Source organism: Augochlora pura, chromosome 4, assembly GCF_028453695.1.
Source record: "Augochlora pura isolate Apur16 chromosome 4, APUR_v2.2.1, whole genome shotgun sequence".
In the NCBI taxonomy this organism is placed as follows: domain Eukaryota; kingdom Metazoa; phylum Arthropoda; class Insecta; order Hymenoptera; family Halictidae; genus Augochlora; species Augochlora pura.
In genome coordinates, this window is record NC_135775.1 from 26,388,019 (window position 1) to 26,396,417 (window position 8,399).

Genomic DNA, 8,399 nt, shown 5'->3' on the forward strand with positions numbered 1-8,399 from the left:
CGCGATGGATCTCGCTTTTCCGAGAAGGGGAGAGAGAGCGCTCGCGATAACCGGGGCGAGAATTTATAATCCCCTACGCGCCATTAATCCGAAACGAAAACGGAGGATACAGCCGCCGTGGATAAAATTGCATCGCGAGAACTAATGGCAGCGATTCTTGACGAAGCGAGAGACCCTTCCGCGGAGAAAGCGCCGGCCTTTCCGCGGAGAAAGCGCCGCGGTTATAAATAAAGAGCTGGATTTTCCAGGCAACTCGTTTGCCTCCGCCAATTAAGCGAAATTGTACGCGGCCGTGCGATATCTCAATCGGCGCCGTCTTCCCGGAAAGTAAATTGAAACTGAGAAAACGTCGAAAGCGCTCCGCCATCGCAACCGCGGATCTCGAAGCCTCCGTCGCGCTTCCAACCCCGTCAGCCGATCCGACGGTCTCGTGCCGCCTGTCAGAGAACTTTTAAACTTCCTCCACTCGTTTTCTCCTTTCACCGTTAGGGGACGGACACGCCTATCCGAGTTCCCGCCAAATTGTTATGGAATTAGATAATTTATGTCCTGTCATTATTTCAGAGATTTACTTTAAACTACCCTTTCTAAAGTTTCAATGGATATTACGAAAAAATTGTCCCCCCTGCTTCACTGAAATCCTGCGATAATCTATAGAGCAGAAGCTACTTCCTTTTGTAAAGAATTCGAGTAATAATTCCTGCAGATTAATTTCTTTTAAGACGGTGAAATCAAATGAAGAAGGGTGTGAAATTGTTGCTCTACCTTTCTATCGACATCGCAGTGAGGGTGACAACCGAGCAGATCGCGGACACGCTCTGCATGTAGTGCACCGACTTGCACAGGAACAGGCCCATTGTCCATGTGTAGGAGAACAGCTTGGCGACCTGAAACAAATAATGTCACACGTTTATCGAGCATGAAATTTTAAAGTCATAAAGTCATATAGTGAACAGCTCTTAACAATTTTTTAAATATAATTTGATAAAAATTATTTCGAAACGTGGCATAATAATCTTTAGCTTAGAGTCACCCCTTGACCATAAAGAGTTAATAAAGATCATATTTCCATTCTAAGGCTCCTCCTATTCGATTCGATAGCTGATTCCTCCGTCGCTGCCTTGGGAAATCGCGTTCCCAGTTTTCGATCCGAGGCCAGTCGTTAAGCGATACGTTCGGCGGAACAAAACTCGAAAGACACAATGAAACTCGCATAAAAGTGGACGGGATAAGAACGGCGGCTACTGAAAGAAATACAAGGAAACGTTCCGGGAAGCCTGGCCTGTGTTTCATCAACCCCTTTCGAGCACGGGAATAAGGGAGCAGTTATCGAAGTAAGCTCTTCGAGGACGGTAACGGGCGGAAAGAAATGCCGAGGAATCACCGTTTCGTACCGGCGGCTGCCACTCTCACGGCGCGCTGTCCACGTCGCGGGGAAAATATTGGGTCGTTCGGAAAGTCGTTTCGATTTTTTTTCTTGGTGGAAATGAAACACAATTGATTACTAAACGAAATCTATTGTAAAGAATCAAACCAAATTTTTAGCAAACAAGACTTGCTACATCAGTTGTCCAATTATAATATAATTATATTAAATTTATAATTAATTATTAATAATTAATTTATTAATTAATTATTTTTATTTATTTTTCTATTATTTTTATTTTATTATTATATTAATATTATTATATCATTATATTATAATGATTATGCAGTTTAAGCGTGAAGTTGGCTGTAAAAAGATTAAGTCTTTTCTTGGGAAAAACGAAATTACTTTCCGAACAACCCGATAGAAGGAGGCTGAAAGAAACGTTCCATAAAATTTCCACTTTGTTCTGCGAAACTCCGACTGAAACGATGTAAAGCGAACATTGTTGTCGTGCCTCGGCCACTCGGCCGATTTATAATTATAGAAATACGAGAACGCGATTGAATCAAGTGGCGATTAAGAGCGAGCCGTAAAGGAACCTCTCCGGCCGTCGAGATAAATTCAGGTCTCATCCGGAATTCTATGGAGCACCGAGAACGGAAGTTTGCATAGTCCGCGGATTTATCGGACGATTCCGACCGAATTAACTGCGATATTTATGGTTTCTAAAAGCACGCGGAAGTCGAGCCTATTCGATCCGAAGATGATCACTGCGTTAGCCAGGGCGATGAAATTTTCATTTTTCTAGACGATAATTCTTGATTTCAACGAACAAGTTGAAATGCAAAAATCAATCGAATTATTATTTACCACCGAATATGTTTAAGATGATTTATTGAATCTCTTCTGATCGTTATTGTTTTTGTTGAATTGATTTATGTTAGTTACCTGAAATATCTTAAATGAAAAGGACGTATTTTATACCCTTCTTTAAATAATTAAAGTTCTGATTAAAGTTCAATTTCTAGTTCTAATAGTGTTTAATAATTAATTATTCCCATAACAAATTAATAATTCTAATAATAATGATTACCGCCGGTAATAATAAAAATCTGCGCGAGAAACGGCGATCGAGACAACGCGGCTCGAGAAGATTGAATTACAAGAATTGGCCGAGACGATACAAAGTTGGACATCGTGGAGGTAATGTCGAGAGCGTGGAGTTAATGGAACTGTTCATAAGTACATTAAAGGAAATTGCAGCCGGAGGAACGTCGAGGATCAAAGAGCGCGGAAGAATCGCCGATGTCCAACGGAGAGAACGAAACGTAGAGCGAGAAGACCCGGTGACTTTTCATCGGTGAGGGATTCCGTGCCGACGAAGCCCGGGGAATTAACCGGGCCGATCTCAGTTTCTAATTCCGTCCAATGGGAGCGCCCGGAGGGGCCGTCTCGCGGAGATAAGGGCCGACAGGCGGGCGCAACAACAGGCTTTGATACCACGATCTCGATTGCACGAGTTACGGCGTTTCGGAAATGCCGCGGGGACGACGGCTTGCTCGCGCGCGACGGCCGACGCTGCCGGCATTAACGAAATTACCGGAAATTCTGCTCGATCGAAATTTTACGGCAATTATCGGACGATTTTCCTGCCGGTTTATCCTGTTGGTTTCGGCGCCCCGGCAAAAAGCGGTCGAGCAAAATCGGTCGACGCGACGCGGCGCGAGAAACACGGGAACGGTTCTCGCCGGAAGAGCACGGCGAAACGGGAAACAATTATGTCAGGTTATGTGAAATAATTATGTCAGGTTATGTGAAATAATTATGTCAGGTTATGTGAAATAATTATGTCAGGTTATGTGAAATAATCATGTCAGGTTATGTGAAATAATTATGCGCGCGTGTCGTTGAAAAAATTAATGCGAGGCAGGGGGGAAACGAATTCGGAAATGGAACGAGGAACGTCTCTCTTTGCCAATTACCGTGAGGCATCGATTCGCTATGAAAGTTTGAAAAATGTCGAACGACATTACCACGGAACAAACAATGCCGCGTATTCGAATCGACGTTGAACATTTTAATTGCTCGTATTCCGAGCAACGAACGGATAAAATGAATACGGCGACGCGAGCATTGTCGGCTCGATTGAATAGTTTTCGGCGGGGGTATTAGTAAGGGGAATGGACCGGTCAACGAGATCAGTCGAATGTCACAGGTTGTCGGCAGAGAGAAGGAAAGAAAGAAAGAGAGAGAGAGAGGGGGCGGAAGTGGATGAGCCCGGATTCAGCCGAAGCAATCAGCGCGAGCAAATAGCGAGCTATTTTCGGCGCTGAATGAGTCCGCATCGGCGACAGGCGAATAAAACGGAGACATTTTCCCAATTAATTCGCCGGAGGATGCGAGTGTCTTCGTGAATATTCCGAGACCCGCACCCAGAAAATTGCAGTTAAAAAGCATCGAGACAATAATGAATATATCAATAATAATGCTAATGACGTAGAGGTATAATTACCGGCGCGAAGGAATCGATACTAGCCTCGGAATAAAAATTCACAGACATCGACACGCAATTCTTTCCACCTGTTACACGTGTTTCAGTAGCGAGAGTCGACGATGAGTCAGACGTGCAAGTAAAATACCCTTTATTCTCCTTTATTCCCTCGTATATTCACGAGGAAGATACAGAGTTGATAAATTCACATAACCTGACATATTTTGCATTACAAAATTTATTAATAATATATTTTAATTAGTATAAAATATTACATTAAAATTAAAGTTTTATGGGGGAATTAACTTTAAATTTTAAAAATATGCGTTACGTTATGCAGAAATATGTTGCATTACGTGGAGCAAGCGTGGATGTTTTTATCAGTCGAAGCAACAAGTCTCTCGGGCGCGGGGAAGGAAATCTCCGCGATCAAGGAGCGATTCAGCGACTCGAAAAAGCTGAAAACGAGCGTCGCGCGCTGCCGGCACTCGGCGCGTCCAATTAACTGGAAATTAACGTTCGCGCGTGGATTTAATTACGCGCTAGCCCGGCCTAACGCTGGCGCGCTGATCAACTCTCTCTCGCGCGAGCCGTTCTCGAGCGTTTTGTAAATCGACCCCGGAACGCTCGCAAATAATTTTGTTAGGCGATACGAAGGCTCGAGGAATTCTCTCTCTCTCTCTCGTCGCTCTCGCGGCAATTCCCCGCGACATTGTGCGCTCTCGTGCAGCCGGCGCGATTCAATGAAACGGCTTCGAGCGCCTCCGGGTAACTCGATGAATCAAGGGACACGCGGCACTGTCGAGAATTTCAAAGACGAAAATCTCATTACCCGGCGCGTTCGACGACCAAAAATCTTTCGATTTTAGTCGCGAGGTTAATTGAGAGAAAGGAAATGGAAATCTACCGAATCGCTACTTAGCGAGAGAGTACTTTGCCAAAGAATTAATTTTCAGTATTTCAGTATTTTATAACTATGAATGTTCGTGTAATTAGCTTCTCGAAGACCTAATCCTAGTCTTTAATTTAATTTACTGAAATTACAAAAACCTTAATTTTTAAATTCAAAATATTACTTCATGTTCCGCCATTTTAATATTCCTAATTTAAAAATTTAATTAAATTATCATTCTAATCTTTAAAATTACAAAAAATTAATTTATAGAGATAGTTTAACCGCTGACGCTGGCACTAAATTAACCACTAATTCTTATAAATTTCTAATTTAAATTTTCATCCAACTTATTAAATTTAATTTTGAACTCAATTATAATAAACTCGTTAAGAATTTATATCTATCTAACAAATATTTAAAAAAAAAATTTAACAATTAATTTCAAATCTATAATTAAAATTTTTATTAAATTAACGACACGTCAGTCGATTACAGGATTCGATTATTTTTATAATGCACCTCGCGGAGAAGGGGCGTTTTGTTCGCGCGATTATTTCCGATTTTATTATCCGATAATATTTCCGCCATCGACCTTTTCATTTACAACGCCTTCGGAGACTCGTTAGGGAGCCCTCTGGCCGATTGGAATAGTTTAGAGGCAGCTGTAGCGTGACTCGAGATCACCGGTTCTACGCCCGACCAATTAGCGTTCGCCTAATTAGCTAACTATCGACAGCGCTGACCGAACAGATAGCTAATCAGCAGATAACCGATCTAACGTGCCGATTAAACCGGTCCATTCAGACCGCCTCGCGAGACTCGTCGATTTACCCGGTTTTCGAAAATGTCTGTACGCGAGATTTAGCGAGGGCATAAAACGAAAGCTATTCTAGAATAAACAACGCAATTTACTAGCTAACTCTTCCCCGTGTTTAACGCGTATGCAAATTAAGGGTATAAAACAACGTTCTGTTCGAGCATCTGAATCGTTACATCGCCGATGCAAATCGGCCATTTGGCGATAACCAGGTCGCGGGACTTCGCGCGAATTCGCGTGTATTTTTAAGAGAATTCGAGCACCTGCGATTCAGTGAAATTATATACCTAACCATAGTGGGTCACAAGTCACGAATGACTAAATTTCCTGCAATTTAGATTGCAGCGAAAATCGTCCGATTCCATGGAATTTATGCTTCCAAAATGTCCCAAAGATCGTCTTACGCCTCGTGAATGTCGCGAGCTCCAGATGCACTTGAAATTCACGGGAAATGAAAACTGCCGCGTGGCCGACGGCGGAGGGTGAGATTATTCCAGGCTTAACGTAGCGATGCAAAGAGTCGAGTTAATGGAGGGGAGGGGCGGTCGCAAAGGGGGAAAAGCGATGGACAAACGTAATCCCTTTAACTCGGCGCTCGCTCTAATCAAGTTAAACCGTCGTTTATTATCATGCGTTTGTTATCGTCGGTGTTGTTGCCGTCAGGTCGTCATCGCATTACGCGACAACAAGCTTCTCGATGCATCGTCGAGGATCGATATTCCCGCGGCGATATCGCATTTTCGACATTGTTGCGGCGACGGCAGTCGTTGTTATGCAATAGACGGACGCGGAGCGTCGTGCCGGGAGGAATCGAACAAACATAAGCGGAGCCGCGTGCGCAGAGGTAGCAGAGAGTAGCAGAGCAGCGTGGAACGCAGCGTAATTCATGGAACCCGAGATCCCGGTCGCGAAATGAAAATTGCCTTGAGCTGCCCCGGAGCGATCTGCAACGCGAGAGTAACTTGTTGATTTCGTCGCGTTGATTGCAAATTGTTGCTGTATCCCGGGTGTTTATGCTGATACGCGGCTCCGTAAATTACTCGGCCGAGACATTCAATTACACCGCGGCCGTGCGCGAGCCCGTGTATTCGTTGATGTTGTAAGGTTATTTATTATATGCAGGAAATACACGTATTCAGATGTATAATGAGAATATATAAGGATATTGTAGTATGCAGCTCTAGGTCTCGCAGGCGACTAAAACTGAAACAAAGGAAGAAAGACCCAGCCACGTGGACGGCCCCCCTCCACAGTATACATCGACCCTTGATGGTGTTAGTGGGTTCATCGTTACACTCCAACAGTTGACTATCACGGTAACACGGTTGAGGTCACATCGCAACCTTAGTTTTTAGACTTGGCAAGATTGCTCGCGGAAACAACGAAGATTTAATCGGCCCCACTCGTCTACTGTACAACAGTTTCTCGAAACTCTGCTTGGTTGGTGTTTGTGTGAGATCTTCAAACTTTGTAATTTTTGCACGTGGTGTGCCGACTAAGTAATTTTACTAAGCAGAGACTAGGTTCTAGTTGATCGTTTATTTTAGAGTCACACAATTTTTACATGTTTCGAAGCCTTTATACTAGCCGGTAGTTCTAGGAGGCGACCAATGAAACGCCAGGAAGATTTCTATTGGTGCGCTGCTGGGTACGATTTTCGTGGTGAAAATGAGCTGGGGTGTTTTGCCCAAAAAAAGGGAAAAATCCGGCCTAGCGATACCGATGGTCGAAAAACGCGGAGCTGTGATTTTATTATGTTTTTTTATTTAGCAGCCCACATCTGGCGCTCGTTTGCCGGCAATGGTTTAATACGTTTATAACTTTTAATTGCTAAGTTGCCGGCAATCTGTCAAACTAATCCTAAGGATGTGCATAAGACCTAACACTGCTCAACGCAGAGGGATAAACGAAGTCGAGGCGCCTGAAACACGCGAGAGGATAAACAACGAGAAGATTTCATCGAAGTTCCTCATTTGCCTCTGACTTCATAATCCTCTTAACACGGGAAACTTCGGGTTCTACGCTTTATAAAACGATCGATGGGAAGGAGAATTTGCGCGAGGCTACGCAATCCGATCATCGCAGCTTCCGCTTCGCTGAAGAAAGATATTGGAAATGAGAAAAGATATTAGCGTGAGAAAAATATTGGAAGGTGAATTAAGAACGGTCGAATCGTTCGATTCTCTGAACTATCGATAACGTTTTAGTGTAACAGGATCATTAAAGTCAGGAAACTAGATATCGGCCAGGTGTAACGAGCGAATTTTCCGGGTCCGTCATGGGCGTCATCGGTAGACAGCGCGATATTGCGACGGGATAATTAGCATGCAGCGCGGTTCGTTCGGCCACTACTGCGTCCTGTTACGGTTTAATTAAGCGACTCCTCCGCTGCCATCAACCGGCGAAATTTTATCGGTTAACCACCTGTACGGAGTCTTGCTTGAGATTATCGATCTCTGTTCTATCCTCGTTAATCGACGATCCAAAACCGATTTTTATTCGTTAAAAAGGAAGATGGGTGAAGATCCTTCGGAAGGTGATCCTTTGATGGGTGAATTCATTAAAATTTAGTTTATTGAGTAAATTTGTTTAAATGATTTTGTTCAAATTATTTAGGTTTACTTGATTTTAAATTGCGAGTTTATTTAAATTTGATTTTTGATTGAATTTTGCAAAGGAAGATCAAACCATTTCCCAAATATACTATATTCAAGATGTTTTATGAAAATACAGCGCAATCTTGGTCGCGTTACAACGCTACCAAAGAAGTATTATTATACAACGAGGGGTCTTCGCAAGTCGGCCGAGAACTGGCGGCGAACTTCGC